Here is a 26,662-nt window from a genome sequence, read left to right on the forward strand (position 1 = left end):
GTGCCACTGTATTGGGGAATGGAGTGGTAAGTCTAGAGTTACCCAGAGTGAGACTGGGATCTTTCTGCCTTACAATTCTTGCATAACTTTCCAGGTAAATGCATTAAGACTGACGTAAATTTAATTCAGAGTAGGTGAACCTGAGGAGAGGGGAGTTGTCTGTTGGAAATTGAAACTTTCCCAGTCAATTCCCATGGAGTCAGCATGTTGGAATTGTGCAAGATCCCAAAGGGTTTCTTGAACACAAAGACTGGAAGATCTGGCCACTGTCTATTTAAGGAACCCTTCTATTGTGCACATCTGAATTAAAACCTTTCTAACATTAAAGTGGTAAGAATTTCTAGCATGTATTTTGATAATTGCCCCATTTTCTTCAACTGATCTGGAATACAAGAACATTGAATTTTGAAATAACTATTTTCTTCTGATATTCACACCAATTCATTCTAAACATTCCAAATAGTTTGCATTAAGCTGCAGCTTTTTTTTCAGACTGAACTAATCTTCATTAAAACTTGTTAAATTAGTGCTAAAGCAACATCACACTAACTTAGAATCTATTTGAGGCCATGTAGATAAGATTCTCAAAATTGTAGAAAAGATAAATTGAATTTCTTATGCCAATGCAATATGATCATTATTTCCCTTGGGATTGGGCAGCCCTCGAACAGTTCTCAGGCCATTATGAAGATATTAATACTGATTAAAAGAATGATGTCTAGCTCTTCAAATGGCTGAATGACTTTCAACCAGAGGAGGTCCAATCCGGACCTCTAGATTATAATGTGTTAGCTAATCTTAACCAGAACTGTGAAAGGTGTGCTACAATTCTCCTCAACACCTCTGGGTTAGTGAATGCAACATTGGCAAAGGATGCTACTTCTGACTGTTTACTACTAAACTGTTTACTTATGTATTTAAATACAGATGTCTGATGAGGACAGTGTTTTGCTCAGCCATTATGTACTGACAACCTCCAGACTCCCCTTTCAGTTCTCAAATATTCTACCAACCCACATTATCACTAATTACAAACAAATAACAACTATAACTAGACAAGGTACTGGAGGCCAAACAGCATCATCTTCTGCCTCATCTTCCACCTAGGAACCCTCCAACCACAAGGGATGAACTCAGATTTCTCCAGTTTCCTCATTTCCCCTCCCCCCACCTCCTGCTCCTTGGATGCTGCCTGACCTGCTGCGCTTTTCCAGCAACACATTTTCAGCGCCAAACAGCATCAGCAGATCAATCACAGCAACAGAACAAGATCGTCAGTGGAGAACAAAAAACTAATTGGTAGAAAAGGTTAAGAAAAAAGGAGGCAAAAATGAGGACTGCGGATGCTGGAAACCAGTGTCTAGATCAGAGTGGTGCTGGAAAAGCACAGCAGGTCAGACAGCTTCCGAGGAGCAGGAAAATCGACTTTTCGGTCAAAAGCCCTTCATCAGGAATAGAGGGCTGATGAAGGGCTTTTGCCTGAAATGTTGATTTTCTGCTCCTCGGATGCTGCCTGACCTGCTGTGCTTTTCCAGCACCACTTTGATCTAAACTTAAGAAAAAAAGGAACCTAGTATTCAAGTATTGCTCCTGTGCCATGCAGCATATTGAAGGATTTTTGTATTAAATACTGGGTCTCTACAAAATAAAAAATTGGAAAGCCGTAGTGTCTGGATGAAGCAACGATACATGAGCTTAAACCGAGAGTAATGAACATTAATGTGATACATTCGACCATTATTTTTGAAACAGCTGATTTTACACATTTTCAAAGCCTTGATCCGAATGAAATAGGATACTGAATCAAGAAGGTTATCTGTTCATACAACCAACTTTTCCTTCATTGGAATCTGACTCCACAGGTTTCTAATTATCTCCATTCAGAACTAGATAACAGAGCTACAGTTCCACAAAAGTATATGAAGGAGCAGTTGGCAATTGCTTGCAAAGCCATTAAAGCAATTTCAGCTGAAGAGTAACAAAATTTATTGAGTGTTTAATTTGATGAGTGTGTCAGCAGGCTGTTTCACTGAGAGCTGTAATAGTCATGTCCAATCTGTCCTCATCTCTATTCCACATATGTGCACTTCCAGAAGCAGTTACTAGGCACTGTTTAGGAACAGGATTCCAGCTCCTCCCAAATCCCACCGAACCTGGCCATTACAGCTCTCTTTCAACTCTCTCAAGTGAGATCTGCAAACTGAACAGAGATGAAATAAAACTTGAGGAAGGAAATAATTCTGTCTTTCTTTCCATTTTTGTGAATGTTTGTATTCATCAGGTTGAGTGAAATGGAATGGGTCAAAATTAAACAGAATACAAACAAATCAAGATTAAAACAGTTCTGTGAATCAACAAACGCTCTGAATTTCTCTTCTGTTTACTTGGAGATAAATAAGGGGTTATCATGGGGGGACATGGGTGTTAACTCAATCACTGCGTCTGTTGGTTGTTTGATGTAATTTACATGTCTGCATTCCAATGCACAGTCATGGGATGATGAGGAATTATATAATCATGGCTCCTGGATTAGTGAGCATAGTTGAAAGTAAGAAGGTTGAAGGTAAGATGGCAGTGGAGTGGGGCTTCTGAGCTCAGGCTCGTCCACTTTGTCTGCTTTCCTTTTTGTTTCTTTTCTTCTTTTACTTTCCCCTCAATGTCTTTTTTTTCAATCTTTTATTTCATTTTACTTACCTCTTGGTGAGAAGCTCGGTCATAGTGATGGCATCGACAGCGGTGAGTAGGTTTATGGTAGCGACATTGGAGGTGAGTTTGAGTTCCCAGCAGCCTCTGTATTGTCAAAGTGGTCCTAGTGTCACTCAAAGCGGTTGCTGTGAGTTATGATGGCATCTTGCGTCCAAGTGTAGATGCAAAGAGGCAATGATGAAGCTGAGTTTGGGCTTGTGTGGTACCAGGCAGCATCAGTGGCATCTGCATTGGCAAGGTCCAGCGAGGACTCATAGTGGTGAGGGTGTAAGTGAAGGCAAGATGGTGCTGAAGAGTAGCCACGTTTGTCCCAGAAACAGCGGTGCTGTGAAGGAGACTTGTACCTGGTGACCAGGTCCATACCACATGTCGAAGCACTTAATAAGAACGACTGTGAAGTTGGACACTTTGTCTTTGTTTCTTCATCTTTCTACCTTTCTACTCTATGTTTTGGTTTATTTGGTTTATTTTTCCATGTTTTAAGATGGCGCCAGATACTGTTGATACTATACAACACTTTTCACTGCATTTTTGTAACAAGATACTTGTGACAATAAATAAATCAATCAAATCAAAAGTGAAATTTGGAGGAATTAGGTGTGGAAACAACATAAAGTAAAGACAGACAAGTCCTGCACTGTGGTTCGGTGATCGATGATATACTCCTATGGTATTAGGAGCAAAGAAAGGAAGAAACCTACTGCTGACATCCAGTAACACACGTCTCAAAGTGTTCAAGACAACCAGCTACAGGAACAAGCGCTGTACCCATGAATTCAGTGCATCCAGTGTTTTAAAGAACTAAGTAGGCCATGAAAGATATGTGCATCTACGTTCTCAAGTTTACTCCATTACACCAATTCTTACACCCCCCCATCTGACACATTCAATCATTCTTCTCTTTCTACCTTTTACCTCACATCCCCAACAATCCATCCAATGCTCACTCTCACCTTTTTGCAATTTCATCCGTCTGCTTGGTAATGGCCCTCTACCTAACAAGTGAACACAGGCCGTTGCAGTCATTCATAGATCTGTTTTTGTCCTTTACCAGTACAGAGTATAGTACAAGGGAGGACTGAGCTGGAGCTGAGCCTCCACAGATGTTTCCACCTCACGTGCAAAGAAGGAAATGTTGGAGATCACTGGAGTTTTGGCATCGTTGACTGCTGGGGAAATGAAAATGGGGATCTCCCATCTACTTGAAAACACAATGAAATATTAATGACACACATGTAGGAGTCATATTGACTTGATTTTAATATTGTGTGAAATAGGATCATATTCAGCATCATTATAAATTGCAACATTCTTCCCCGGCCGGTTCAAATCTTATTCATTTCTAACAGGACTTACAGGCATGCAGTGGAAATCACTGGATGGCAAGGACAACAATTCCTCAGAGGAACTGTGTCCATCTGTGGGTGCACTATCGAACAACTCAGACACAGAGGCTAGTTGCTCTGACAGGTGGGATTTCACAGGGTGGTTTCACCCTTCACAAATAAGCAATGGCATATACCAGTGGCAGGTACATCAGTGGAGATTAGTGACCACAGCTCTCTCCAAGCTCCGCTCAGCTGGATACACAGGCTGCATCTCAGGTATCATCAATAACAGGGAAAATCTTTGAAGTGCAGCAGACAACGTAAGATGCATGGATAGATCTTCCAATCCTAATGGCCAAGATGGAGAATCGGCCTCAAATATGAACGGGTTGATGTTGTAAGACTTTGTGGTGATGTCTTCTTGCATGGGTATAGTGGCTAGCTCCGTGGAATAATGAATGCTACAATCAGATGAGTCCATCCCAACTTGACCATACCTCTGCACACTTAACAACAGACTCACCATCTTGAACAGGATGACAAACACCTTAGTTTAGAGTCAAGATTAGAGTGGTGCTGGCAGAAGCTCTTCATCAGGAATAATTGAAGGGCTTTTGCCCAAAACATCAATTTTCCTACATCTCGGATGATGTGCTTTTCCAGTACCACTCTAATCTTGACAAACACCTTAACCTTGTCCTATAGTGCAGCACTGATCACACAGCAAAACTCAAGCAGTGAAGCAGAAGTGAAATACAGAGGCCTATGAAAGGGATGTGGCTAAATAGGGCATAGATCTAACCAAAACACTTTCTTTATCCTCCACCCCTTAGCTAATGTGATACCTCCTGTCTCTATAGCAGAGTCTGTCCCTAAGGTGCAGGTGGAGCCCACTTTTACATGCCATGATGGACCTCAAAGTCCAGAGTATTGGCCAAGAGCATCTAAACAGTCAGAGCTGGGATCTGAGTCGACTGTCTGTACATCTGCACAAGTTACAGGGGTTGCATAATACTGAAGCTGAAAGGAAAAGGAAGTAAGAATCTTTGGAGTTGTACAGGAGTGTGCATGCCGGTACACGATAAAGTGTATTGTTTGCTAATCTATGGCTATTTAGGTTACAAGTTTTTTGTCACACACTCTCATTCTATCTCTTTTGGTTACTGTGCGATATGTCACTTTTTATGTCACTTGTTTGACAATGAATGGAGAGTCATGAATTAATTTGGGTTATTGGGATTGTTGGTTGGTTATTTGCAAGATTACTTTGTGCCAGATGCTTCAGGGGATCAAGGCTGGAGGTGTGGATCTTGCATGTGCTTCTGACACTAGTGTCCTGGTACAGGTGAAGTGAACTGAGTATCCTAGGCAGCAATGTGAATACCTTGTGTTGCATTATCCTCATCAATTTGCTTATTGTCATATCCTTTCTCCTTCAAGCCATCATTCAATGATAATCTCTATTGTGTACCTTGTTTCTCTCCAGGTCTAACCCATGCCACTGCCCAATGTTGTGAAGAATGCAGCATGTCAAGACCATCTCATGACACTGGATGGTACATACTGAAGGGCACCTGCAAATCTGCTGAGGCAGTTGAAGCACATCTTCAGCATCCTGTTGACTTATTGGATCATTCACCTTGGTCATAGGCATTCACTATAGCCATTGGGATTTCCTTGGTCAGGTTTCTGACAGATGTCATTAGATAAGTTTGAGGTGGTTGTCTCTTGTCTCTGAGCAGTTAAGTCTACTTTCAGGTCCGAAGGCTGACAGAGTGAAAGCACTGTGACAGCTCCCTGGGACTCACCTTTGTGAATGCACACCCTCTACACAAAGTTATTGGATCATCAGGTGTGTGCAACTGATAGTGTTGTGTAGCTGTTGGCAACCAGACAGGGCTGCAAGTCTGAGTAATGCTCACTGTAACCAGCACCACCACAGGCAAAGTTCATATAACTGGCAAATAAGCCATCAATAATCTGTTATATACATTCATGGGCTGCCAGCTGGAAGATCCTGTCTTCATAACACTGCGACAATCTGAATGTTGAGAAACTAATGGCCAGTGGATATAATTGGCCACTGCGCTCCTCTGACCAGACAAACTTGGCCTCCTGAGGCCCCATCGCTCTGACAAGTCAAGGACATTGACACTCTATCTTTATATCCATGTGTCACAGGTAGTGCCTCCTGAGAGCTATATTCTCTGCATCATCTCTGCTTTGTGTTTCCATTTTGTCCAGTTATGAATCTATCATGAGAAAGCTGCTGTTGGACTGATCCTCCTCATATTCATCCGGGATGAGCTCCAATCAAAAGGCAACTAAAATTGTCAACCAATCTAAAGAAATTTAAAGAAATTTTAAAAGTGTACTGAGAATAAACTCCCTGTAAGACCAATGTGAAAAATCGCTTTTACTTAAAAAAGCTGAGCAAAAAACTTGCTATGGTACACAAATTATATTTCTATTTCCTACACCAGTGGGATAATTTACTGCTAGCTCCTTTTTCTATATCTGACTTGATGCCCAGTACATTGCCATTAGAGACAAAAAAAACTACAGGTGCTGGAATCCATTGGACATTGTGACGTCCTTTACAATGAGTGAGACTTTCTCCTTCCGGTTCGGCGAGTTGAATGGTAAGGATGTAGACAAAACAGGGTAAAAATGAAAAGATCAGACTCTTGATGTTGAGGAAAAAACTTTTCCCGATTTTCCCCGAAATGACAACTTCACAATCTCACCCTGGAACAGCGAATCGCTTATTTCTATGAATTTATGTATCATTCAAGCTCCAACTCATCCTATTTCCCTCACTTTTCCAATTCTCCTGTTGAGAAAGGAGATGGTACAAGTTCCCAACAGGTAAACCGGAGAAGATACCCGGGGACTGTGGCTCACTGTCTGTCTGTCCCGATCAAAATCCACCACCTCTCCACAACACTGTCCCTGCACGCTCCATACAGCATCTTTCTCAACTCTTCACCTGTTTTCTTTACATTCATTCACTTTAGCACTGACTTGGAAGCTATCAGTTTCTGTCTGCTCTGAATTGCTTTCTTTGTCGCACCGAGTCTATCAGCCTCTATACTTTAGTTTGCTTTCTATTTCAGAGGGGGAGGCAGGAGGCTTGTGACTGTGGGGAACACAGAGCAATTAATCTATCAGACAGACAGGGCGGATTTGTCACTGCGCGTTTTTGTGCTGCATCAACATCAGAGCTCCAGCATGTCTCCACAGTTTACATGGCAAACACACAGTATGTAGTTCAATCAAATGGTGCTGTGTGAAAGTCAAAGGGGAAGAGTCCTTCCTGGGGTGAAGGGTGACTTCAGTCAGAGGGTGCTGCCACAGTCGTCAAACGGCACATCTCCTTGGCCATAGTTAGTCAAGTGCAAACAATGCGGGGATTAGATATGGGTCAGTTAGGTGCTGCTGAGACAGCAGTATGGGGTTATATTGCTCCAATGAGACAATGGGAGGAATTAAGTATGATGAAAGTAGGTGAAAGAATAGTTAATGATCATGCAAGGAGAAGAATTGTCACCAGTGAGTGAATAGGAAGTGGAGAGGAGGGGTTGGTAACTTGTGACAATGAGTTAGGTGCAAGCCCTTTACGGACATGATGCAAGCAATCCGGAGAGATGTAGTCCATGAGCCTTGGTGAGATATGTGTGCAGTAGTAGTGTTAGAATGAAGGGTTGCCAGGGAATGCAGGTAGCAGAGAGAAGTTGGTGGGACTTATTCTTGTAGAGCACAGATTAGTCACCTTTTGTAGCACTGCTGGGCATCATTTTTTTTTTAATACAGGACACACAGGATTGACAAATTCTGTCCAAGTTGGCTGGTTCTATAGAAGTGGTCTCTTTTGCTGGTCAAAGTGGAAAGGATTGCCTTCCTCCTGTCCACCAGCCCCTGCAGATTTCTGTCCCGGATGTGGGGAGCTCACCTGCCTTTCTTCGGAAACATCTTCAGGGCTAATCACTGTTGTTTGAGAGGTAGTTCCGAATTTGCAGTTTATTGCATGATTTTAAATGTGCACCAGAGTCATGAAAGCCAGTAGCTCTCACCATTACCAGACACTTCCACCTCTTTGGCTACTTATTTCCCCAAGAAATGTGCTTAACAGCTTGATTGCTAAATTAATAAGAGATTCTGCCTTGGGTCATGGTAGCCAAGATGTGGAGGAGCCGATTTTGGAATGGGGTGACAAAGTCAAAAATCACATGATACCAGGTTATAGTCCAACAGGTTTGTTTGAAGTCACATGGTCCTTCGAACCTGTTGGACTGTAACCTGGTGTCATGTGATTTTTGACTTGGGCCTTGGCAGCTCAAACGCTGTGCAACTGACTTGTCAATGCACTTTAATTGCAAATGGGAAATTTCAGTCCATTTAACTCAGCTTCAAGTAACTTATGAATCTATCTATAAGTTACTATAAAAACTAAATTTGCTTCTAGCCTAGCAATTATTTTGCAAAGACTGTGATTGAATTATCTGCTATGTTCACAACCTGTGTTGTCCATTAAACATTTGTTCAAAATGTCAGATTAGATTCAGACCAATAAAGGGAATTGGCAATTTTAAAAAAATATTTTAATTGATAACTTTAAAACCAGGAACTGTCTTCAAAACCAGTGAAGTGCTCTGGGATATCCTGAAGTTGTGAAGTTTGCTGTACAAATCTAAGTTTATTCCTTTTTTATTGAGTCAGTTCATTTCTCAGCAAAAGGATTTTATGACAGGTCCAATGAAGAAAGTCATCTCTCAAAGGGTCAAACCCTCAGCTGATGATACAGAGTAATTCAATGGACTGGATTTAATAAGGTTAACATCATCACATTCCTCAAGACAAGCACAGGCCATACTGATTTAGAAATTATTTTTAAATGTATTTTAAATGCAAATTTATTGCATAGTGCTATAATCTTTCTGAATAGACAAGCAGTAAGCTTTCTTGTCCTTTGTTCTACAGGCCTGAGAACTTAAATTGCTATTTTTGGTGCAAATAATTCTCCAGTAATCTATAATTATCCTGGAGGGAATTCCTACAGATTAAAAAAAACAACAATTATGTAAGAAAGAAAGATTTTTCTTCAACTGAAAAACTGCGTGACCCGAAATCAGACAATGTTACTATCGCCTTAAATGTAAAGGTATCCAAGACACAACGTTCCCCTATCCACTATCATCCAAAATATCTTTAAACACCTTTTTTCGAGTGGGACAAATTAGCACTTTAAAAAAATCATTGGAATGGGATTATTATATGGTAAAGATTGGTAAACAGACAGAAAAAAGTTTATTTTTCTCATCTCATGATGCCAATGTACCATTCACTTACAGCTTCCACACCAAACCTGTGTGCATCTGTAAAAATCTTAACAGGAAATTCATAAATGCCTTTGCAAACGTTTGCACAGTAGAAAGTATATTATCTCCATATGTTACTAATTCACTAAGTAATTTGGCAGTCTCTGAGTGCACTTCTCAGAGTAATAGCAGTTCTCCTTATGCTCAGCTAGACGATCAGAAGGCTAGTTGCTAAAGTCAAAAATATAAAATATACATAGCTAAGCTGTCATTCAAATCCATCAAAAGTTTAATTTATCAGAATTAATTGTCCATTTCTATGCCATGCTTTATTCTGCATTGTACATTAGGTAAAGGTGGTGACTACATTCTGCTGGTTGACTAAATTTCATTTTATTTGAAATTTAGAACAAGTCTAGGATAAATAACAGAAAGAAAGCAGTACCTAAGTATAAACAAATCCATCCCTGTATAATTCTGATTGTGTAGAAAACAATTCCCAAGCACAGCTTTTATCTTTGTAAACTGAGAGCAAGCCCTAATTCTACTTTATCTCACGTTCGCAGTTTACAGACTTTTGATGCACAGATACTGCCATTAACTGAGATTTTAGGCTTTTTTTTTCTTGAAAAAAATAAAATGAGGCTAATGTCACTCACTGTGCAAGTTAGAAAGCAAACTTTAGTGTCAGCATGTGCACAACTAAATGAAAATATTTGATGTATTTGTCTCCAATGCCCTGTTCCTTCGAAAGCAAGATGAAAATTCATTGACTCAATATTCAAATGAATTGAACAGTGTTAAGTCTCAATGCTTTCCTCATGGACTCTGACTAAACTTGCCACAAAAAGGTACCACTTCTTCATTCCCATCTAAGTGCCCTTCAAGCAATAACAATTCTCTGGTACTGAATATTAACTTTTACAAAGTAATGTCTGTTGCTTCTACTTTTAATTAGTGCTGGAAATTTAAAAATAATAAAGAATTAAAGGTGAGTTGGGCTATTAACAAGGTTATTACTTTGTAAGTAGCCACTTGATAACAACGTTGATGATTCATTCCATTACTTTGCTGATGAACTTGGAATTGGAGTTTTGGATTTGCTGTTTGTGGACAGGATATACCTGGACAATTTGCATATTATTGGGAAGATGCCAGTGTTATAGATATACGGGAACAGCTTGGCTAGAAACACAGTTAGCTCTGGAGAAAAGTCTTCAGTACTGTTGCTGGAATGTTGTTAGGCCCTAGAGCATTGGCAGCATTCGATGCCGTTAGCCCTTTCTTGATATCATGTGGAGGGATCAAATTGACGGAAGATGGGCACACGTGGTGCTGGGGACCTCAGGAGAAGGCCAAGAGGTATCATCCATACGACTATTCTGGCTAAAGGTAGATGCAAATATTTCAGCCTTGTCTTTTGCAAGGGTGTGCTGGATTCCCCTATTGTTGAGGGATAGGAATATTTGTGGAGCCTCCAACACTTGTTTGTTATTTTATTGTTCAATGTCTTTCACAATTCAATGTCGCAGGATGCAGAACTTAGATTTGGTCCATTGGTTTTGGGATCACTGAGGTCTGTCTATTGCCTGTTGCTTTTTCTGTTTGGCTCACAAATAATCGTCTTGAGTTATTGCTTCATTAGTTTAACCCCTCAGTTTCAGATATGCTTGTAGAGTCATTCAGCATATAAAGCATATATATCCATCTGAGTATAATATGTAAATTCAAATAAATATACATAAAACAAATCAATGCTTGTGTGTATGCTGTGAACTATGTTTTCATTACAAAATTTGACAACAAGAAATATTCCAGGAACTGATACGGATTTTAGAAAATGACCAAAGTCTTTTTGTTAGGCCATATTATCAGGTCTAGGGGCCTAAACTGCACAAAGCAAGAATCCAGATTTTCAAAAGCATGGTGATGATTCTATCTAACTGCTGCAGTTTTTTTCCACGCATTAACATTTCCTTAGAGTAAGGCTTCTAATTTCCATCACTACAAACTATCAGAAGCTGGCAGAAGTCAAACACATTTTGATGCCAATATAAATCAATGGAGAAAATCACATTAAAGAAAAAGATTACTTCTAAGATTTCCACCCAGGTTGAGGTACGACAGAATTTCAAATATTGTCTTGCTTCTGAAAAAACAACACGTATAATTTCCTCCAAGAAACAGCTCTGTTGGCAGAAGCTGAATATGGCACATAAACAGATGGATTAGAGGATGGGCTTTATGTGGGAATATGATTTTCAAGTGTACTGTGGGGAAATAATGCCAAGCTCTATGTTACAATTGACCAGTCATGCCCAGTGAAGTAAAAAATGCCAAATATTTTCGTAATTCCTGTGTAATAAATTGATTTGTCATGTGCTGTTAGTAGGTGTTAGAAGAGTAATTTTTAAATCAATACAGCAATTTTTTATTTTTAATACATGATTTCTGAATACTGTACATTATTGAGGGACAGTTTGGCACCAATTAAAGCTGAATTAGAAGACAAACTTGTGGTTTCACTCAGCGAAATAAAATTTGAGCATAAAAATATCTTAAGCTGTTCAATGTAGTGACATCTAGGTTTTGCTGCTATTAAATATTTAGAACACTGGAGCAACATGAAAACTTTTCAATTGAACTAATATTTCTATCAATTTCTATAATTAGAAGGAACAGATCATAACTGTTGAGGAAGGATGCATTTACACTACAACTGTAGTAGTGCCATGGGATAATTTTGCTGCAAGTACAGTACAAACACAGACTACGTCAGGAAAAAAAGGCCCAAATTGTAGAAAAGCAAAGGGAGATTCCAGGCATCATAAGGAACTGGATTCAAGATAAAGGTTAGTTTATGATCAGAGTGCAAGTCTAGACTCAGAACAGAATTTAGTCTGGATTCAGGATCAGAGATTAGCTTGGATTCTCAAACATGAAGTAAATCTGGATTCAGGATAAGAGGTTAGTTTTGTTGTAACAATGATTCGTAGCTGCAAATTATTTTTGGACGTACTGAATTTTTAAGTAAGATGGGTTGTTCTGTTTTACAAACAAAAAGGTAGAGTGTGCAATTTAGTGACTATTGGGAAAATTCTTGAGAGACAGCATAGAATTTTGTACTTAGAGGGGTGTCAAGGAACTTCACAGTAATATTCCAAAAGGAAGAGATACATTGCAATACCTGAATATTTTCAGTGAGTTACGCCCAAAGACAATGGGCATAATCAGAGGTAAAAGAAAGCTATCTGGGTGTAGAACGTGTCTGTGAGTCTTCTATCATGAACACGCAAGAAAGGGGTTTAAAAACCAACGACATGTGTGTAGTAGTCTGGTCCAACTGGACTAGCATGTGCACTGAACATTAAAGCTGAAGAACATCCACTCGATACCCTGTGCTGATTGGTATAAAGCAAAGGAATAGAAAGTATCTCTTTCTCTCTCTCTATCTCTCTCTGTCTCTTTATTTGATGACTGGAGACAAGTTGCCAGTGAAAAACTAGAAACAGGCAAATGGACTTCCAGCCCAACAGTGAGAAACCCATGCCACAGCTGACTTAGGGTGGGGTGGGGGTTGCTGATTATGCTGCAGAGGAGGAGGTGAATCTCAGTGGACACTCTTCCCAATGCTGGGTGCTTTGCTTAGGCACCGATTATAATTTAACAAGTTACAATAATAACCTGTACTTACATAGAGTCTTTAAAACAGTAAAGCAACCAATGTGTTTTAAAGGGGCATTGTTCAATAAAAATTGAATCTAAGTTTTAAAATTGACATAGTTTCAAAGCAGGAGTTAATAGAGGTCAGTAAGCACTGACGTGTTGGATGAATGTGATATAATGTAAGTTTTCAGCATGGATCGGAGATTTTGATGGCCTCAAGTTTACGAAGTGGAGGCCATGGAAGTTGTTTAGAGGAGGGAATAGTCAAATTCTAAGGCAGCAAAGGGTTGAAGGGTTCAACAGCAGAATAAGCTGAGATTGAGGCAGTATCAGGTGAGATTTTGGAGTTGGGACTCAGCAGGTTTGTTGATGGGGATGGATATGTGGTTGGAAACTCATCTCAATGTCAAATATAACACCAAGGTTGCAAAGTCTGGTTCAACCTCTGATTGTAGACATGGAAAGGAATAGACTTATAAAGATAAAATACTGCAGATGCTGGAAATCTGAAAGAAATGTATAAAATGCTGCAGAAACTCAGCAGAAGTGGCAGCATCTGTGGATAAATAAACAGAGTGAGTGTTTCCAATCTAGTATGACTTTTCTGTTCTGCTCTAAAGAGTCATATTGAACTCCAAACATTAACTTTGTTTTTCTCACCACAGATGCTGAAAGGGATAGAGTTGAGAGCTAGGGATGGAATTTGTCACATTGGCCAGAGACAATAGTTTGTGTTTTCCCAAAATTTTATTTGAAGAATATTAATACTCATCCAGTTTTGGATATTGTAGAAGATGTATGAGAGAGGTTGAAGGAAGTGTTGGTGAGGTAGTGTTGGGTATCATCAACATATGTCTTTGATGGATAGACCAGAGATGGAAGGAGACACCAGAGGTAATGGTGCAGGAGCACCTTTGCAGGTGCTATGAGTGGATAGATGAGCATGAAAGGAGACAAGTGCAGTCCAGCTAAATGGAAACAAAGGGAAAATGTATGAGGAGAGTAGCATAGTAATGCATTCAAAAGGAGCAAAAAGGTCAAGAAGGAAGTTGAGAGATAGTTTTCTTTACTTAGTCACATAGGATGTCATTTATCATTTGATAACACTCATTTCAATACTGTGATAGGTGTGGAAGCCTGATTGGAAGGAGTCAAACGCATAGTTTTTCAAAGGATGGGCATGGACTCCACAAGCAGTGGTATAGTTGAGGTCTTTGGAGAGTAAAGGGAAGTTGAAACTAGAGCATTAGTTTGCAAGGACACTATTGTAGTAATCGATAGCATCTGATTCAAAACAGCTTTAAACAAAATGGACAATGGCACAAACCTCGGAAAGGGAAGGGTTAACTGAGCATCCCGTCCATAAATTCTGCTTATAAAATGCTTACCGTGTAAATAGTAATCACTTACTGAGTTCCTGGTGTGCATGATACAAAACCTCTCCAGACAATCTATAATAGATGGATTTCACATTTCAAAATGACAAGTACAATGTCAGACACAATCAATCGATCACTGTATAATTATTATTGCAAATGATCCATATCCTCAATGCAATCCTTAAGGGGAATTTAATGAAGCAGTAAGCACATCAATAATAATAAGAATATCTCAAGTATGTATTTCCTTTATTAACCTTTTTAAGTGTGTATATTCTTGATATTTACCATACTTTATTTGATTTTAGACTCAATTACCGAGAGTACAAAAATGTCCCTTCCTTAAATGGTTTTACTTTGTATTTAATTCATCTCAAAAAAGTCTCAAAAAAGCACCTGAAGTCCAATATCATTATTGCTGTTGATCATAGGTCTCCCATTTTTCATCCTAACAACTCTTTAGAGCATAAATACGTTCAATATTGGATATAGATGGACTCCCACTGCAAAGGTTCTTATATTCAAGACATTTCAGACAGGTCCACTCCAAGGATATCCAGGCTGTGAGCAGTGGCCTCAAATAGGTCTTAGAGGTCACAATGAGATCACAGTGAGGTCTCCCCTCCTCAGAACAGCAATAGTGACTGTGAAGAAGAGATATCCCACTCTGAAAACACCAAACAGTCAACTCTGGAGCAATTCCACCAAACAACATAGGGTGGATGCTGAGCCCAGGGTGCTTCTCAACTTCAGTAAATATTTTTAGTGGGGAGTCCCATGCCAGGCCAAATAGTTTGTCTGCCAACTTGGCACAACTAGAAGCAACTCAGCCACTGCCTGTGTGGGAAATACTGGGACATCACAAGACAACGTAGTGTAGCTGAGTGGCAGCTACAAACTTCGTGTTTCTGCTATAGTTGGTCTGCTGAACCTTAATGCCCTCACCAATCAAAAATTCACTCAGCATCTATCCTATTTAAGCACTTAAGAGTCTGACATGATTCAATAAGGTCACATCTTATTCTTCTAGATTTGAATAAGTAAAACTCCAACTGGCTCAAGCTTTCCACAGAAGATAAACCCCTCATCCTAAGAATCAGCCAAGTGCAACTTCTCTGAACTGCTTCTCTGATTTAATAACTCTATAATTATGTAGAATACCCAGATCCCTCTACACCGCATCATTAAACAACCTCTCTTATTTAAATAGGGGTATTTTGCCATAACTCTTGATCTGCCTCTTGGAAATCCAGATAAACTGCATCCATTGGTTTCCCTTTATCTACTTTGTTTACTTATCTTCCAAGTATTAGAGAAAAAAATTGTCAAACACAACTTTCCTTTCTCAAAAAATATGTTGTCTCTGCCTGATTATATTATGATTTTCTACATGTCTACTACTGCCCTCTTAACAATGGATTCTAATATTTTTCAATGATAGATGATGACTGACTATTCAATATTTTCTTTTTCTCTGCTTTCATGAATAGTGGTGCTACATTTACCATTTTTCAATCTTCAAGGTTTTTTTTCAGAATTGAGGCAATTTTGAAAAGTCACAATATATTCATTATCTCTGCGGGCACTTCCTTTAAAACTTTAGGATTTAGGTCACAAAGATCCAAGGGACATGTCAGTCTTCAGTTCCTGAGGTTTCCTGGGACATTTTCTCCAATAATCATGGTTACTTTATATTTCTCTGTCCCTTTAGTCCACCACTTTTCCTCTATTTGTGGAATTTTTTTGTCCTTTGTACTGTGAAACCAGGTATACTTGCTCAAAATCTCTGCCATTTCCTTATTCCATGTTTTTAAGAGCCTTGTCTCACTTTTCTAAGATAGCCTATTACTTTTCAACATGATTATGAAAGCTTTTATTGTCTGTTTTTATATTGCTTGTTATTTTTCTCTTAGGCTCCAATTTCTTATTTTTAAATAAAACATTATTTATTCAGTTCTAAAAGCTTCCCAATCTCTGAACGACCAGTAATTTTTACAGGATTATTTCACTTTTCTTCCAAACCTATGCCATGTCTAACCTCCTTAGTTAGCCACTAGGATGATGCATCCTTGGTGAAGAATCTTCCTCTGGGACACCCGGAACAACCGACCCAACCACCCCGTGGCTCAACACTCCAACTCCCCCTCCCACTCTACCAAGGACATGCAGGTCCTCGGACTCTTCCATCGCCAGACCATAGCAACACTTAACCTCCTTCCACCTATCACATTTCCAACGCCCCTCCACCAAGTCCCTTCTCCCTATCTTTTATCTTAGCCTGCTTGGCACACCTTCCTCATTCCTGAAGAAGAGCTTATGTGAAACGTCGATTCTCCTGCTCCTTGGATGCTGCCTGACCTGCTGCGCTTTTCCAGCAACACATTTTCAGCTCTGATCTGCAGTCCTCACTTTCTCCTAGAAGAATCTTCTTTATCCATTTTTATTCAGCATTATGAAATGTTTTCTTTAATATCTGTTGCTAGTTATCTATCATATTATTTCTTAGTCTATTTCCCCAATTTACTTTCGCTAACTCTAACTTCATACGCTTGTGATTACCTTTATTTAAATATTAGACACCAGTTTCAGACACAGATTCCTTACTCTCAGAGAGTATAAAATTCAGTCATATTCAGCTCAGTCTTATCTAGAAGATGCTTCACTATGAGGTCATCAATTGGTAATGTCTCACTGCACCTTAGCAGATTTGAAACAGCCTGCTCCCTGGTACATTACAAAATGCAGTATTGTACAGTCAATGAGATGCACAGCATAGAAAGAGATGCACAGCATGGGAAGAGACCCTTTGGTCCAACTCTTCCATGCAGACCAGATATCCTAGATAAATGTAGACCCATTTGTCAGCATTTGGCCCATATTACTCTCAACTGTTCCGATTCATACACCATTCAGATCCTTTTTAAATGTCGTAATTGTCTCAGCCTCCACCATTTCCTCTGGCAGCTCATTCCATACACACACTACCATCTGCTTGAAAAAAATTGTTCCTTAAGTCCCTTTCCCTCTCATATTAAACCTATGTCATCTAGCTGTAGACTCCCCCATTCTGGGGAAAAGACCTCTATTTACTCTATCCATGCCCCTCATGATTTTATAAACCATAAAAGGTCACCACTCAGCCTCTGACACTCCAGGGAAAATATTCAGCCTCTCCCTATTGTTCAAACCCTCCAACCCTGGCAACATCCTTGTAAATCTCTTCTGAGCCCTTTCAAGTTTCACTATATTCTTCCTATTGTAGGGAAACCAGAATTGCACACAATCTTCCAAAAGTGGCCTAACCAATGTCCTGTACAGCTGTAACATGACCTCTCAACTCCTGTACTCAATGCACTGACCAATAAAGCAAAGCATACCAAACACCTTCTTCAGTATCCTAACTACCTATGGCTCTACTTTCAAGGAACTATGAACCTGCACTCCAAGGTCTCTTAGTTCAGCAACACGCCCCAGGACCTTACCATTAAGTGAGCCGTGATTTGCCTTTCCAAAATGCAGCACTTCAAATTTATCTAAATTAAACTCCATCTGCCACTCCTCAGCCCATTGGCCCATCTGATCAAGATCACAGTGTACTCTGAGGTAACATTCTGTGCTGTCTACTACACCTCTCATTTTGGTGTCATCTGCAAACTTACTAACTATACCTCCTATGTTTACATCCAAATCATTTATATAAATGACGAAAATCAGTGGAACCAGCACCGATCCTTGTGACACTCCACTGATCACAGGCCTCCAGTCTGAAAAGCAACCCTCCATCACCACCCTCTGTCTTCTACCTTCGAGCCAGTTCTTTATCCAAATGGTTAGTTCTCCCTGCGTTCCAATTAATCTAATCTTGCTAACCAGTCTTCCATGAGGAACCTTGTCGAAAACCTTACTGAAGTCCACATAGACCACATCCACTGCTCTGCCCTCATCCATCTTCTTCATTACATTTTCAAGAAATGCAGTCAAGTTTGTGAGACGTGATTTCCCACATATAAAGTCATGTTGACTATCCCTAAATCAGTCCTTGCTTGTCCCAATACGTGTAAATCCTGTCCCTTAGGATTCCCTCCAACAACTTCCCCACCACCAATGTCAGGCTTACCGGTCTATAGTTTCCTGAGTTTTCCTTAACTTCTTTCTTAAATAGTGGTACCACATTAGCCAACCACCAGTCTTCTGGCATCTAACCTGTGGTTATCGATGACACGAATATCTCAGCAAGTTGACCCAGCCATCACTTGCTAGCTTCCCACAGAGTTCTCGGGCAACCTGATCAGGTCCTGGGGATTTATCCACTGTTATGCGTTTTCAACGACCCAGCACCTCCTTCCCTGTAATATGAACACTTTTCAATCTGTCACTATTTATTAAAAAAAGGCTTCAAATACAATATGATCTCATCTTCGCAGCTACTTTTGCCAACTTGATTTGTCCATCTACAAGATGAGTAATATCTCTCATAGTTATTTTAAAACTTGCTTTGTAAGCCTCCATTATTTCTTGATCTATATTCTGTTTTACAATATAACTGCTTTCAGGGGCCTGTAAATTATTTCCGTTGATTACATTTTTCCTTTGTTAATCATAGAATCCCTACGTGTAGAAACAGGCCCTTTGGCCCAACAAGTCCACACTGACCCTCTGAAGAGTAACCTACCCAATCGCTCCCCATTAATCCCTGACAAATGCACCAAACCTACACACCCCTGAACACTATGGAGAATTTAGCATGGCCAATTCACCTAACATGCGCATCTCTGGATTGTGGGAGGAAACCCGTGCAGACACAAGGAGAATGTGCAAACTCCACACAGGTAGTCGCCTGAGGCTGGAATCAAACCCAGGTCCCTGGCGCTGTGAGGCAGCTAGGCGAACCACTGTCATTCAAGCCTTCAAAATGGTTTCTCACTGCACTGGTCTTATCCTTTGTTAATAGAGCTGCCTTGCATCCTTATTAATCCTTCCAGTTCTTCTGAAATGCCTGTCATGGTTATTTTGTAAAATGCCTAAAGTGCCATACTTATCTATTTCTATTGTATTATCAATTCATCCAACTTCTTAAAAATATTGTGTGCATTGAGATAATTTTGGTCCTTTATCATGTTTCTCTTCTCTAACCTTATTTGTTAGTGCATCTTTTGTTAGTACACCTTGTCCATTCTTGTCAAGCTCTTGCTACCATTACTTTTATTGCTATCTTGCACTATTGCCTTATACTTTTGCTATAATGTTCCTCATCTCTGCTAACATGTATCCTTTCTCCCACTATTTAGTTTAGAATTCTTTGCAACAAACTATAGTATTTTCAAGGGCACTCGTTTGTCACAGTTCAGGTGAAGGCTGTCCCTATGGTAAAACTCCCTATAACCCTTCCAGAACATGTACTGGTGCCCCATGAATTTAAGTTGAAACTTTATTGCTGGAACAGCACAGCAGGTCAGGCAGCATCCAGGGAACAGGAGATTCGACGTTTCGGGCACAGGCCCTTCTTCAGGAATGAGCAGAGAGTGTTCAGCAGGAGAAGATAAAAGGTAGGGAGGAGGGACTTGGAGGAGGGGCGTTGGAAATGTGATAGGTGGAAAGAGGTCAAGGTGAGGGTGATAGGTCGGAGTAGGATGGAGCTCTTTCCACCTATCACATTTCCAACGCCCCTCCTCCAAGTCCCTCCTCCCTACCTTTTATCTTCTCCTGCTGAACACTCTCTGCTCATTCCTGAAGAAGGGCCTGTGCCCGAAACGTCGAATCTCCTGTTCCCTGGATGCTGCCTGACCTGCTGTGCTGTTCCAGCAATAAAGTTTCAACTTTGATATCCAAATGAATCCAACAAGAACTGGACCAAGCATATGTGGTACTCATAATCTTCTTCATCCTAAGTATACGCATGATTTTACTACAACTGCTAAGTATTTCATCAGTAATATTTTCAGCAACATAACACAAAACATCGCAGATAAGAAAAACTGCAGCATATTAACATGCCAAATTTCCCCTAAAGTAAATGCATTAAAATTCCATCAAATTTGACAATATTGTTATGTATTTGGCTTTAAGGGGTTAACACGTAGGGGGTTCCATACAACAGCCAAGCAGGGTGAGATCAATAGTTGTGATGTTGAGAAGATATGCTCTTCTTCATTAGGGTAAATAAAACCACAGAAAGTAGACAAAATCAAACACAAAATATTGCTGAGGAAAGGAGTGAACAAAGACAGAAATGGGAACTATTTAAATGTAAATCTATGATTCGCTCCAGTAATAATATCTAACAATATTCAATATCTAGGATCATACCAAAAGAGTACTTTGAAGTATTAAAGGGATTTTCTGCTATCTAGTGATCTCTGAGGCATGAAGTTTCCCTTTCTTGATATGTGCAAGATCAAGACAAACACTAGGCATACAGTAACAGTGATATCACCGCAGGGAGTTGGCAGCCAATTACACTGAAGTATTCTCAAACAGCAAATCAGAAAGTAAAATGCAGTAAAATCTTCTACTCAATTAAAATTTCCACAGAGTAAATACAAATCATCAGTGATACACATGGGATTAAAGTAGCTGAAATATCATAACTTTTTTTTAAATTTGAAAAAAACATTATTGCCATAATAATGGCAAAAAAGCATCCCAGTGATATAACATTAGATTTCTATGAGTAACTATTGAGTTATTAAAATTAAATTGCATTTATATAGTAACTGTTATGGCCACAGAAAGATCCAAAATGCTTTACAGCCAATAAAGTACTTTGGAAGTACAGTCAGTGTTGACACATAGCAGGCAATTTACATGTAGAAGAAGGGCCTGTGCCCGAAACATCGAATCTCCTGTTCCCTGGATGCTGCCTGACCTGCTGTGCTGTTCCAGCAATAAAGTTTCAACTTTGATCTCCAGCATCTGCAGACCTCACTTTCTCCCCATGAATTTAAACCCATGAAATTGGTAATGTCTCACTGCACCTTAGCAGATTTGAAACAGCCTGCTCCCTGGTACATTACAAAATGCAGTATTGTACAGTCAATGAGATGCACAGCATAGAAAGAGATGCACAGCATGGGAAGAGACCCTTTGGTCCAACTCTTCCATGCAGACCAGATATCCTAAATAAATGTAGACCCATTTGTCAGCATTTGGCCCATATTACTCTCAACTGTTCCGATTCGTACACCATTCAGATCCTTTTTAAATGTCGTAATTGTATCAGCCTCCACCAATGTTTGAGCCAGATGTTCAACTTGCTGATCATATTCTTTCTATGTTAATTTGCTCACGGCTCAGGTAGTAATCCAAAGGTTATTACCTTTGTCATTATGCTTTAAAATTGAGTTCCTGGTCGCTCATACTCCCACAGCAAAATCTCTTTGCTGCTCCTTTCTATGTTGTAGTTATTCCCTATTTCAGGTATCACATCAACTGGCTCCTTTACTTCCAAATCCAAGTCTATCTGAAGAGATACCCTTCTTCTGGCAACATTGTCTTCAGGACTCATGGTCTCAGCTGCACAGAGCACCAACTATCCTCCAAACTATAATAAAAACAATCATTTAACTCTCCTCTTTTCTTTGCACCTCATACTCACAATGGAGTATGCTTGCAAAATTTGTAATCCTAAATCCTACCATGAAATATTAACCAGCAAAAACATTTTACATCGCTCCAATATATTTAATGCAGTTATTGAGTATTGATGTGTGTGATGTTAAAGTAACTTCCTATACATTATTCAAAAGCTTATAGATCAAAATATGGAATAGTAGAATAATTTTATGTTTGCTTTGTTGCTTTTTAGGAAACATACATCTTAAATTGTGAGCTACTTCAATCTGTAGATAATTTTCTCGGAGATGGGAGACTGGAACAGAGAGTCTTCTGGACGAAGTTAGTTTGCCCTTGACTCATGACAGGATGAATCAGGTGACTTTCAAGCATCAATCAGATGCTGTGATACAGATCGCCGGGTACCAATGCCCAGAGGTAACTCCAGGGTAGGGGTAGCTGAGTGGTGAGGATACATCACCCAGCAACACTCCATCTCCTTTTGAGTCCACAATTTGCCAACTTTTCATTGCCTTTTATCTCTTTTTGGATGATCTTCAGCTGACCCTTTAAGGGGAGCAAGCTAATATATTCAAGGGCTTAAAGTACAGGTTTTTTTTCCTCAATTCATTCAATGACCTGGTGTTAGCATCACTGGAAAGGCCAGCATTTATGTGTTATCCCTTATTGCCCTTGGGAACATGTGGTAAGTTTCCTTCTTAAGAAGATAAGTGCATTGAATAGGGGAAGAAGAGAAAATTATACGTCCCCTCCAGCTGAATACACCATCCAATTTGATCAAAGCTAATCCATTGCCTCACTCTGGTCAAGTGTCACACAAACCTTGTGATGTGGAGTTGACTTGACCTCAAGTCAAGAGAACAAGAGAGACAGTGTTACAGGGAAGTAGAGATAAATGCACCAACCCAAGCTCATCAAGACTGAAGGTAAAGTTACTAAAGGAACAAAGGGGAAGTGCCTGAAAGTACCTCTGCAAGGTAAGAGGGAGCACTGCTTCCAGCATACTGCTTTTTGCTGCTGGGCTAAAATAAAATACACTGATTAATCCTCAAACCCAAATTTAGAAAGCTTTCCAAGAGAGACTTGACTCAGTCTCGAGGAATTGAGCTGAGGTAATTTGGTAAAAGAAACACTGTTGCTTAAATAAAACTAGCCCAGAGAAAAGCTGGCTTAATTGTCTTCATAGCTTGAAATAAAGCTAAAATAAAACAGGTTGGCCCTAATGGTTTGGAAATAACAGGTCAAAGGTCAAACAATGATGTCATCATATTCAGAGGAAGAAAGACATCTCCAGGGATAGCTTTTACCGTGAGCTGACTATCTTGCAGCAAGCAGATTATCAATCTATTTGAAGTGCAGTATGGATGTTTTTTCTATTGCCAACAAGTCCTCATATGAAACAGAAACTCAGAGTTTGTGGCTCACTACCTCGTAAGTCAGCAGGCCTCGTTTGGAATGGGTGCAGGGGAGGTTTACTGGGATGATACCAAGGCTGATGGACATCAATGCAGAGAGATTGGTAAGCGCTTCTTGAACAGAGGGGACATCCTCATTTCCTACATGTAAATTTATAATCAAGGGCTGCCAGAGCAAGTACACCTCAGATAAAGAACAAGGCAACGTGGTTTATAATCAACCTCAGGGAAGTAACCCTTTAACAGTAGTATGTTATTTACCATTTTTCAGACTATCCATGTTATTATGTTTCTGGTTGCACTGTCAAGTTGGAGCAATAGAAACTGGTTTGCACTTTGGTTCCATGCTCCCCAGGAACTCAGTGAAAAATGTTTGCATTTATTGTCTATTGGTGTCACCAGGCAGGGGATACCTTATTCTCCATACTCTAGACTAGATTTAATTTTAAATTCCAAAGGTTAGAAATCCATACCCAACCTCTTCTGAATCTTAATAATTATCCATGATCCTCTGGGTTTTAAAGTGGTCAATTTTGGAAAGAATCAGTCATATTCAGTAATAACCTGAAATTCCATCCATTTTCCACAATCTCATATTTATCATCACTATTGCCCAAACAACTGTCATAAAAGGAAAAATAGTAATTACAACAGGTTTAGCCATATGATAGTTTTACGCACGTACTCCTTGAATGTGTTTGACAATAGGATTCAACTATTCGCAGTTTACCTACTTAATATACAAACTAGAATGTATGCTTCTCAAATTCACTATTGTCCAGAATTCAAATGAGTAACTCAATCATGTTCAAGAGATGTGACACAACATTGTCTTCTTCTCACACTCTATGGTTAATTCATGTCAAAACATAAATTTTCTTTGAAATTATCTTGGCATTAAACAGTTTGCAATCCTGAGATCAAATGACTGCATCAAAACAATTGGAATTTTCTACTCCATAATAGAACTTGCCTACATTTTGCTGGCAGGTTCATTTCAATTCTTTCAGGATGTCTTGGTATCTGCTCCAAACAATATTCTAAATTCTGTTACTTTATGCTTTAATCATTGTGCCTAAGAATGCAGTTGAAAAACTACAACAAAAATCTTTTGTCAAAATATTTTAAAGAGCTGAGTCAAACTTTTTAAAAAGCTACACAATTTCAGTCCTTCTGGAATTACCATATATGTGAGCGTCTGGTACAGTACAAATTGTACAATATGTACTTCCATCCTCTGCAACATAACTTTTCAAATACTATATTAGCACACTGAGCCCTAATCATAGTTCTATGATTCTTTAATTATTAGTGCTGCTTTTTAAAATGTTACTTACATATTATAGTAAACTCTAAATTGCTAATTTTAATACTGATTCAGGATGCAGGTATAGGAATATACTTCAGAAACTGGAATATAGCGTTTTTAAAGAAATTTTAGTTTTGTTTTCTACACCAACATTTAAGTGAGATACTGTTCAAATATTGAGTAGAATATTATTATAAAGGTGTAGAGGTGTACTGTACCTTTAAGAGAGTGAAGGATTCAGTATGCATACAGAGTGCTGGAGAATTTACAATGTAACATTTGGGCCAGCAGCTTGTACTGACTGAATTGCTGTGAGGCAAAAACACATTCAAATTTGGCCAATCAGTTTAAATCATATCCAAAATACCAACCTCCTATCAAGTTTGAATTTGGTATATTGCAATACGAAAAATCAATGAAACAATCTGATGTTTTGGGGGTATAAGATTGGGAAAAATTGAACAGTTGAGGGGAGAACTGCCAAGCCACCAGCATGTACAGACTGCCCGAAAAATAGTTATCTTAAAGGTATATTTTATCAATCAGTGACCTATGAAACAGAAATCCCTAAGAAAAAGGAAATCTATAGAGGAAGATACAAAGGGAAGATTGCTGCCTGATCTTGAAATCTGAATTTTTGGTAAATCATACTCTGGGGTTTTATCGGACTAGCATTATAGAAGGGAAAGTAAAAGATAAGTTCAAGGAAGGAGTTGTAAATAATTGTTTGTTAATTATTCTCTGTTAACTTTAAGAAATAAAGTTAATATTTACTTTAAATAGTTCTTGGCCTCTCGAATTTTCACAGATTTACACATGGTGTAAATAATTTCTATGTTGCTGGTTTAAATTAGCAGGGAGGTTTACCCCATGTCATGACAATAATTTCTGATATTTACATCAATAGTTTGGTTAGAATCATTTATGGTTTCTTCAAAAGTTAATGAATTGGTAAGCTAACCAATTTACAATAATTAATCCATTATTTGCATTGTTCAATTTGGGATAATTATTCTGTAGATTAAGTTTGTGTAAATGACAGATCTATATCCTTAAATAAAAATGGCCTATGCATTAAGCACTTAGAGAATCAATCCTTCTTGAAATAAACTGGAGGAAATTTGATCTTCAGCAAATTCAGCTCCTAAATGGGACATGTTGCATCATAATGAGAAAGGAGGAGTCAATGATCCACAGCCACAAATATTCAATATTTCACTAGCAAATATTTAAGTAACATTTCACTGTCATTTTGATTTCTCATGTCTTTTTGACATGGACGCTCGAATGTTTTATGAGCTATGAAGCATCAGTAAATGTCCAGGAAATATTGGCCAAGCTACTGAAGTGCTGTGTATGGGTTTTGATGCCCTATCATCGACAGGAAGTTACAAACTATTGAGAATCTGTAGCATAGATTCACGTGGAGGATGTGAAAAATGGGAAACTTGCTGTGTGGAAAGACTGAAGCTGCTAAGACCCTTATGGGAGATCAGAGCTGACTGGAAGAAAATTTAATAGAAGGGTTAAATATGAATGTTTTATCATGATTAAGGGGCTTTCCTCATTTGAAGAAGTCAGTGACAAGGAGTCATCAATTTAAGTTAATCATTTTCACTTGTGAAAGTCAGGATTACTGGGATAATAAGATCCAATGAATAGGTTAGTCAATTTATTGCCTCAATGAATGACGTGATGTAAATGAAGTCCTGGCTGTTTCAGGCTACCAGCATATTTGGAAGAAGCTGACGGGGATGTGTACAATGCACATGATGGGTTTTCCAGAAACTGGGAATGAGTGGTCTACAGCCTGGTTGTGGAAAAGGTTCATTTGTGTCCCAATGCACAGGGATTGGGGAAATTTTCAGATGTTTTCTCTTATGGGAACTCAGTTTGGGACTATGATGGGGCAGCATAGGATAGTACTGATCAGGGTGCACACTTAAATGTTTGGGGCATTGGTAGAGTT

The 26,662-nt window shown here is 39.2% G+C and overlaps 1 protein-coding gene across 6 annotated transcripts in view; it reads right to left on the minus strand.

Annotated features, from left to right (window-relative positions):
* The window catches only part of rbfox1 (RNA binding fox-1 homolog 1), a 1,725,607-nt gene that overhangs the window by 715,017 nt on the left and 983,928 nt on the right, over nucleotides 1–26,662 (minus strand). The gene's annotated exons all lie outside the window — the stretch shown is intronic.

Source organism: Chiloscyllium plagiosum, chromosome 21 (genome assembly GCF_004010195.1).
Source record: "Chiloscyllium plagiosum isolate BGI_BamShark_2017 chromosome 21, ASM401019v2, whole genome shotgun sequence".
In the NCBI taxonomy this organism is placed as follows: Eukaryota; Metazoa; Chordata; class Chondrichthyes; order Orectolobiformes; family Hemiscylliidae; genus Chiloscyllium; species Chiloscyllium plagiosum.